This window comes from Silene latifolia, chromosome 9, assembly GCF_048544455.1.
Source record: "Silene latifolia isolate original U9 population chromosome 9, ASM4854445v1, whole genome shotgun sequence".
Lineage (NCBI taxonomy): Eukaryota > Viridiplantae > Streptophyta > Magnoliopsida > Caryophyllales > Caryophyllaceae > Silene > Silene latifolia.
In genome coordinates, this window is record NC_133534.1 from 52,132,514 (window position 1) to 52,141,496 (window position 8,983).

The 8,983-nt window shown below is 38.3% G+C and overlaps 1 non-coding gene across 1 annotated transcript; it reads left to right on the plus strand.

Annotated features, from left to right (window-relative positions):
• Positions 1-4,978: 4,978 nt before the first annotated feature.
• On the plus strand, positions 4,979-5,085 carry LOC141603148 (small nucleolar RNA R71). The gene has a single exon (XR_012525043.1). It is a non-coding gene; the product is annotated as a small nucleolar RNA R71 (small nucleolar RNA).
• The last annotated feature ends 3,898 nt before the right edge of the window (positions 5,086-8,983 follow it).

Here is an 8,983-nt window from a genome sequence, read left to right on the forward strand (position 1 = left end):
AGGATGGGTGTAGTTCATGCACACACTATGCAATGCATGAAACTAATTTGTCATTTTGGATTTTGAAAATGGGAACAATAAAATGAGAACATCTCAATGGTACCGAGGTGTGAGTTCTCTATGGTGCTAGGACTACTCCAACAATGATCAAAATTATAATTAAAACAAAGAGAGAAATAGACAAACCATGAGAGGGTAGGAGTCTCCAAGGCTTGCTAATCTTCCATCATGCTATCACCATCACTTTCCTCATTAGAAGTGGCCACATTGCCACTTCCCTTGTCATTTGCTTCTTCACTTTCTTCCTCATCTTGCTCATCATCATCTTCACCATCCTTTTCTCCTTCTTCACTTGCTTATTCATCAATGTTATCATCAACTTCTTCATCATTACCAACAACCTCATTGTCACCCAAAACGACCCTAGATGCACCCGGAAATAGGACTTCTCTATCCGCCCAACTAGGCAAAGGACAAGATGGATCAAGTAGTCCTTGCCTAGTTAAGTGTAGGAGGGGTGGATATTGAGCCAAGTAGGCATTTTTTCGATCTTCAAAGGCTTGCTTGTGCATTGCTTGCATGAGAAGAGTCACATAATCATTCCTAGCTTCAACTCCTTCCGGCTTGAACTCTTCATACTCAAAGGGGTAAGGTGGTATGACAATGGAAGAGGAGGGAGTTTCAAGATCACCCTTTTGTTGTTGAATAATATACTCGGTCTCTTTAGAAAGGGGAAGTAGATAATTGGTCCGGTGGACGCTTAGACGACAAATCTTCGAAGGCAAGGTGAACGATCTAGCTTCACTAGTGAGCCATCCATACTTAGTGTCAAGGGGGTTATGGGCAACCCACTTGTACTTGTGTATCATAGTATGCATATCAACAATATGGCCACCCTCCTTTGCTTTGTACTTGTTATCCTTATTGAAGTTAGGATCAAAGTGCTTAGCTAGGATAGTGACTAGGCCGCCATTGACAATAACGGTAGTGCCCTTCTTCCCACAATCAATGTTGAGCCATCTATCTACCAAGAGCCTCAAAGAATTGTAAGGCTTGGTGTGTACTCTTCCAATGTTCAAAGCCGATTCAAGGAGAATAAAATCAAGTTTGGTGAAATGGTTGGTATCTTTCCTTGCAATTATGGTGTTTCCCACGACCTTGTGCCATACTCTTATGCCCGGATGGTGGACCAAAAGAGCACGACTCGCATGAAAGTCCTCAAATTTCCTCCCGGAAATTGCCTCCCAAAGAGGTTCGGGGTCATACTTTCCATAATTCTTAAAATAACGTGGTTCATCACTAAGACCCAAAATTTCACTCAATTTCCTAAAGGTGATGCGTCTACTAATATTAGCTAGACGAAACTCGAGATTCTCCCTATTCTCAAATTTTGTGACTTTCAAAGAACTCAAAAATTCCAAGGTAAGGGAGGGGTATGTCAATTCCTTTGTTTCAAACAATTTCTTCAACCCCATGGCATTGAAAAAGGCTCTAGTTTGCTCAAGAACACCCAATTTTTCTAAGGTATCTTCACATATAAATTTGGTGGATTGTAATGACTTTCTAGCAAACTTGACAAAGGTATTTCTATGGGTTTCGGAAATAAAAGTTACCTCCGGATAATGCAAAAGTTGATCAATTTCCGGAGTAGAAGGTGTTGTTGCTCCCATAGAAGGTTGTTGTTGTTTTTGCACTTCCAAGTTTGGTGTTGCTACCACCATAGCCAATGCTTTCTTTGTTTGAAGAGCCTTTTGCCTTTGTGAGAGTGCCTTAGCCTTTGGTGCCTTTGTTGCCTTTGTTGCTCCCTTAGTCCTTGCCATTGATGAACTAACCAAGAAAAGAATGAAAAATCTTCAATTTGTAGTATACCCAAATCGATTTAAAGGTGAAAGGCTTTGCCTTTATGAAATCAAAAATCGACTCAAAGGTTGAAGATTTTGTGCTTGGTTTTGATTTTTATTGAAGAAGGAGTGATTGATTTGTTGTTACAAGGATGATTTGATTTGATTTTGGTGAATGTTGTTGAGGGATTTTGTTTTTGTGATGGAGAGGGTGAGGGTTTTGATGTTGTGGGTAGTGTTTATGAATGAATGAATGAAGGAAGGAAGGTGGGAGGGGTTTTAAAAAGACCGAAATTTTCGAACTGCAGGGGCAATCCGTGCGGATTCTGCCCAATCCATGCGGATTCTGCTCTTTCTGGGCTTTATAAAACTCGCCTAAAGACGGGCGGATTCGGTGGAATACGCTCGGATTTGCTTGACACGGGACGGGCGGATTTGCTTGAAGACGGACGGATTTGATCCAGAAATTTTGCTTGTTTTCCTGTTTGCAAAGACGGACGTCTTTCTTTCAAGACGGGCGGATTTTTCAAGACGGGCGGATTCTTTGCTCGGGATGCCTGGATTGATCACAGTCAAGAAATTTTCAAAATTCAGCTCGATTCGGGACGGGCGTCTTTTCGCGATGACGCTCGGATTCGAAGACGGGCGGATTCTCGTGGAATCCGCTCGGATTCTTCCCTGTGTACTCGGATTGATTCCATCCGTGCACAATGCATTTCCCTTACCATTCTTCTATTCTTTCTTCAAGTCTTGTGTTCTTCATTGTGGGGGCACTACTAAGGCATGGATAGCCTAGGCAATTGTCATCCCCACACTAAGGTAAAGCACTACACATCAATTGAAATTGTTAGTCCCTCCCTCACTTCTCTCAAACAATACAATTATCTTGATCAAAGTAAATAAAAATCCAAAGATGACAAAAAATGCAATACAAGAATTGAAATGTAAGTTAGGGAGTTAGAAATATTTACAAGTGGTGGTTTAGGGAGGACTCCACCAAACTCTCATTCTTGATGAAATGTCAAGGGGGCATGTCCAAGGTGTTGTTGATGTTGCTCAACACCTTGAAAAAGTAATCAAAGGCTTGTTCATTATCATGGTAGAGGTCTTCAATAGACCTTGGCCCTTGTTGTCGGTCTTGATCGATGGCATTACCAATGTAGGGATTAAAAATCCCTTCAAATTCGTTGTCCCAAAGACCACAAACTTCATTAAGTTGATCATTGAAAATCTCTTGCTTTGATGGAGACAACTCTCCCAATTTCTTCTCTTGGCCAATGAGGCCATCCTTTTCTTCCTTGATTGATTTTGATGAGCTTTGCAAGCTCTCCTTGTCACAATTAACTTGCTCTTTGAATGGAGCATCTTCAATTTTCTTCTTCTATTGGAGTTCCGATTTCTTCCTTTCATCCTTTCGGCTATAATGATCAATCATGAAACATGGTTCATGCAAACGAGGAGCTCTCATAGTCTTGTCAAGATTAAAAGTTATGCTTTCATCTCCCACTTCTAGAGTGAGCTCACCATGTTTCACATCAATCACCGCACCCGCGGTGTGTAGGAAAGGTCTTCCTAGAATGATTGGAATGTTGGAATCTTCCTCCATATCAACAATGACAAAGTCCACCGGGATGAAAAACTTCCCAATTCGCACGGGGACATCTTCCCATATCCCTAACGGTGTCTTCGTCGATCTATCGGCCATTTGGAGTGTGATGTTGGTGCATTTAAGCTCTCCCATCCCCAACCTTTTACTCACCGAGTACGGCATGACACTCACACTAGCCCCTAGATCACATAAGGCTTTGTTGATCGTCGTGTCGCCAATGGTACACGGTATTGAGAAGCTTCCCGGATCCTTTAACTTTGGAGGTGAACTCCCTTGAAGTATTGCACTACTCACCTTAGTGAAGGCGATAGTCTCAAGCTTCCGGATCGACTTCTTCTTTGTGAGGATATCTTTCATGTATTTCGCATAGGCCGGCACGTGATTGATTAATTCCGTGAAAGGAATTGAGACTTCCAAATTCTTCACAATTTCCATGAACTTTCCAAGTTGATCATCAAATTTGGGCTTGGCTTGATAACTTGGAAAAGGAAGTCTAATCACAATGGGCTCCTTCTCCTTGATCTTGTCTTCATTTTTCTTTGAACTTTCTTCTTTTGATGATTCTCCATCTTTGGAGCTTTGCACAATTTCTTCTCTTTCACTAGCTTCCACAACTTCATCCTCAACTTTCTTCTTCGGTGCTTCATACCTTTTACCACTTCTCAAGTGAATGGCACTAACCGTTTCATGTCTAGGGGGATTACTTTGAGGTGGTAATTGCCCCTTTTGTCTTTGGGAGCTTGAAGATGCTAGTTGAGTCAATTGTGTTTCCAACATCTTGGTGTGAGCTATGTTGTTGATGGTGGTTTCCTTTGCTTGGCTATCTTTTTGCATTTGAGTGAAAAACTCTTGTTGATTCTTTTGCATTTGGAGGACCGCTGTTTGGACATCGAAACCTTGGTCATTTTGGTGATTGTATGGATTTTGATTTTGGTAACCTTGGTTTTGATTGTAAAAGGGTCTTTGATTTTGGTTTCTCATGGGTGGTGGAGTGTATGTTGTTTGAGGGTTTTGAACATTTTGGCTTTTGTATGAGAGATTTGGATGGAATTTGGTGTTTTCATTGTAAAAGTTGGAATAAGGGGTACCACTCTTGTATGCTTGGAAAGCATTCACTTGTTCATTTGTTCCCCTACATTCACCTTGGTCATGTCCCAAAGTTCCACAATTCTCACATATCCCACTTGGGATTGATGAGGATGCCGTCATGGCATTAACATGATGCTTTGATGATTTTGAGTTTTCCTCAAGTCTAGCCATAGCTTGTTCAAACTTCAAGTTGATTGTGTCAATGTGAGCACTAAGTTGAGCACCCAATTGAGTAACGGAGTCCACTTCATGCTTTCCTCCTCTAGTAGCCTTGCGAGGTCTACTATATTGTGAGTTATGGACCGCCATTTCCTCAATCTTGTTCCATGTTTGATTGTCATCAACTTCGGTGAACATTCCATTTGATCCCATATTGAGAATGTTCCTAGAATCTTCATATAAACCATTCCAAAATTGTTGTACCAAAAACCATTCGCTAAGTCCATGGTGAGGACATGAGCGACAAATTCTCTTAAACCGCTCCCAAGCTTCATACAAAGATTCTTCATCCCTTTGCTTAAAACCCGTAATTTGAGCTCTTAGCATGTTAGTCTTTTCCGGTGGGTAGAATATTTTGTAGAAAGCTAGAGCCAACTTCTTCCAAGAATCTATTCCGAGGGTGGCCTTATCAAGGCCCTTCAACCATTGCTTCGCGGTGCCGATTAAAGAAAAAGGAAATAAGACCCATCTAATTTGGTCTTGAGTCACGCCCGTTTGAGAGATTGCATCACAATAGTCGCAAAAGGTTTCCATATGAGAATGAGGGTCTTCAATAGGCATCCCCCCAAATTGGCTCCTCTCAACTAATTGGATGAAGGCGGACTTGGCAATAAAATTTCCGGTTAGATGTTGCGGTGTAGGAGTACCATTTGGTAGATTCTCCTCGGTGGGTACGGAGTGTGACGAGAATTTAGGCATTGTAGGCGGATTTTGTGGGGTATTGTGTAATGGGTTCTCCTCTCCTTCTATTGCGAAAGGATTGACGAACTCACTAGTGGGTTGAACAACTTCACTAATACCTCTTAAATTCCTCCTAACAAGTCTCCTATTGTTCGTCAAGGTTCTTTCGATTTCACGGTCAAAAGGTAACAAATCACCTTGTAACCTTCTAGACATGCAAAATATCAAACAACTCGAAAACAATTAGAACAAACCTTGAGGAGTTTTACTTCCCCAAGGCGAAGAAAGACACGACTAATAACAATAAAAAGAAATCTAAATCAAACAAACACCGTCCCCGGCAACGGCGCCATTTTTGATCGGGTCCGTTTCGTGTTCACAATTAAAGATGTGGTCGTTGGGTCACGGTCGATTCAAAACACAATTTATAGCTTCACAAACAACTCTACAATTAGTAAAGAGGCAAGTAAAGGTCGGATCTCAAGGGACGGGTATTGAAATGAGATTTCTATTGCAACTAGTGGTGTCTAAGGGGTGTCACAAATTGGGTTGATGTAGAAGGTCACTAAACTAAAATAGCAATGAAAATAAACAAGCAAGATGAATTAAAGGGGCGTAAACAATTGATTAAAGGCACTAGGGTGTCATGGGATCATAGGGGAATCATGGGAATTGATCATACAAACATGTTCTCAAATTATAAGCAAACAATTATTGTTGTGATGGATTGAGTTGGGTTATATCTTACAATCCTAGGAAAGTTTGGGTCCCGGAGCCGAATCGATTAGATTGTACAACACCTACAAGTCGACTTAATCTTCCCTACTCAAAAACATGCATGGTCTAATGAGACTCGAGTTGGGTTATGTCTTACAAGTCTCATTGAAAAGATAGAAGATGATAGTAAATGCAAGGATTCATAGGCTTAGCATTTCATCAAATATAACATGTGCATGAGTTGAGATCAAAACAAGCAAGCAAATAAAACATGAAAGCATATTAATTTAAGCATGAATCATTCCCCATGTTGGTTTCCCCTAATCACCCATTAACCCTAGCTAAGAGACTACTCACTCATTATCATGTTGATCATGCTAGCAAGGTTGTCAATCATACCAACAATATGAAACATGATGAATAAATGAAAGTAATTAACAATAATTAAAAAGGAATTAAGAGATTATACCTACTAATGATTCCAATAATAAAGCAAAGATAAAAGAAGTACTTGAATGCTTGATTGAGAGGTTGTCAATCTCCCAATAATAACCCAAATAATCTTCAATTACCCAAAATAAAGGATGAACAAAAGAGAGATTAAGGAAATGAAACTTGTATTAGAACTTGATTAATTGTTGATTACAATACTAAAGAGAGATTTGATTGATATTAACTACTCTAATTATTGATAAGAAGAACATGCTCTCCTAATTAGACTAATGGGGTATTTATAGTGGAAATTAGGGAGGATGCATTAGAGTTAACTAAGGGCTAAACTAGTAACTACACTTTTTAGATTGAGCAAGGAGGAGCCGATATTTTTCGAAGGAAGGACTTCTTTCTTCGTAGCTTGGAGAAGAGGAAATCACGCTGTGCTGGAATCCGGGCGGAATAAGGTCGGGACGGGCGGATTCTGGCGTTGGAATCCGAGCGGATTCAAGGAAATCCGGTCGGATTGTGGAGGTGGAATCCGAGCGGAATGGTGCAAAGCCGCACGGATTCTGCAGCTGCGGGACGGACGGATTGGTGACAATCCGCACGGATTGTCACTCAGCAACACATCTTCTTCTTTTCTTCCCTTTTCTTCATAAATTCCTTGGGGATTTCCTTGGGGACTCAAGGATCCTTTCTCAACATTGCTCTTCTACTATAATATGTACAAATGCCTTCTAATCTTGTCTCTCCTTGATGCTTGGTCATTGAATTCGATCAATTTAGTCTCGTTTTGCCATGAAAATGCAAGATTCTTACTCCTTTCCTACCAAGGGATCAAAATCTCAAAGAATATGCAAAACAAAGAACTAAAGATAATAAATGACCCAAATATGCACTAAAAAGCATGGGAACAAGGCTAATTCGGGGGCTAAATATGCGCTAATTATGGTCACATCAAATGCGCGATTTTTTAGGTAGGAATATTAAAGAAAAATAACAATTATACAACTAATATTTAACTTAATTTGAAATTTAATTGTAAAATTTATTATTATTAATGTTTTGTATTAATAAGTGAAAAAGAGAAAGTTCACTATAATCCAGTTGTAAATATAATATAATGAAAGCCCAATTACAGATATGATATGATAAAAGCCCCAATTACAGTAATGAAAGCTCAATTACAGCCAAATTCATTTAGGCGGGAAATTATTGAGATCTCTTATTCTTTTAGTATAAGGGGGATTGTAATTTTCAAACTCATGATAAGTTGGTAACTTACCATAAGTTTGAGGGAGGGTATTATAGAATAAGATCCCACTAGGTTTGATGCCCGGCTACGCCCGGGCTACCTTTATTTACCATTTTATTTTATTTTTTATGAAATATGATTTGCTAAATTTGGTTAATACATACATTTACAATTTATGTCTTGAAATTATGATGAGATGTAAAATTAATCAACAATTGATGAGACACGTTCACCACTCCCGCTGTAAATATTATTACTTTTACTACATCCCCGGTTAATACTATTACGTTCACAATTTTTTCGGTTACTATTCTTTCTTTAACTATTCCTGCCAATTTTACGGTTAACTCGTTAGTTTTCTCAAACTCTTATATTTAAATAAATTAATATTTTTCTAAAATCGAATTGTTAACTAATTTTTCATAGTCTCTCCGTTGTTTCTACTGTTACTTTCATTACATGTATTGTGACTACTATTACTTTCACTTCTCCCGCCATCATTATTTTTTCTTTCAATACTCTCGCATTCATTATTGTTAATTTGACTACTCCCGTTGTTGCTAGTATGACTTTCACTACTCCCTTTCTATAATTGTTGCTTTTACCACTCACATGGGTAATTACTATCACATTAGTTGATTATCTAGTTGTATTAAAGTTATATATATTTAAATAAATCTGAAATATTAGATTAGAATATTATTTAAGAGCGATCATTATTATTTACTAATTAAATTACAAATTAAAATAATTATGGAATATTATATGTTTTTTTAATTCTAGCTTGATTTATTTACCTTTTAATAGTTACCAAAATATAACATACTTATATTATATTCGTGTTTGTTAAATAATTAACATCTTCTTTATACTAATTAATACCATAAGTGTAACATGTTTATTTTAAGGAAAATCACCACCTAAATTTTTACTTTAAACAAAACTATATAATATTTACATTGAAGTCTCTTGTTTAGGTCCATCATACAGTGCTATGATTAAAAACTATATAGTATAATTAATTTGTATAGATTTATTTAATTGTATTGAAGTCCCTTGGTTTTTGAAATTAATATATAGTATTGATATGGCATAATATAAGGTACTAGGGTTATAATAAGATCTCGTATAGATCTG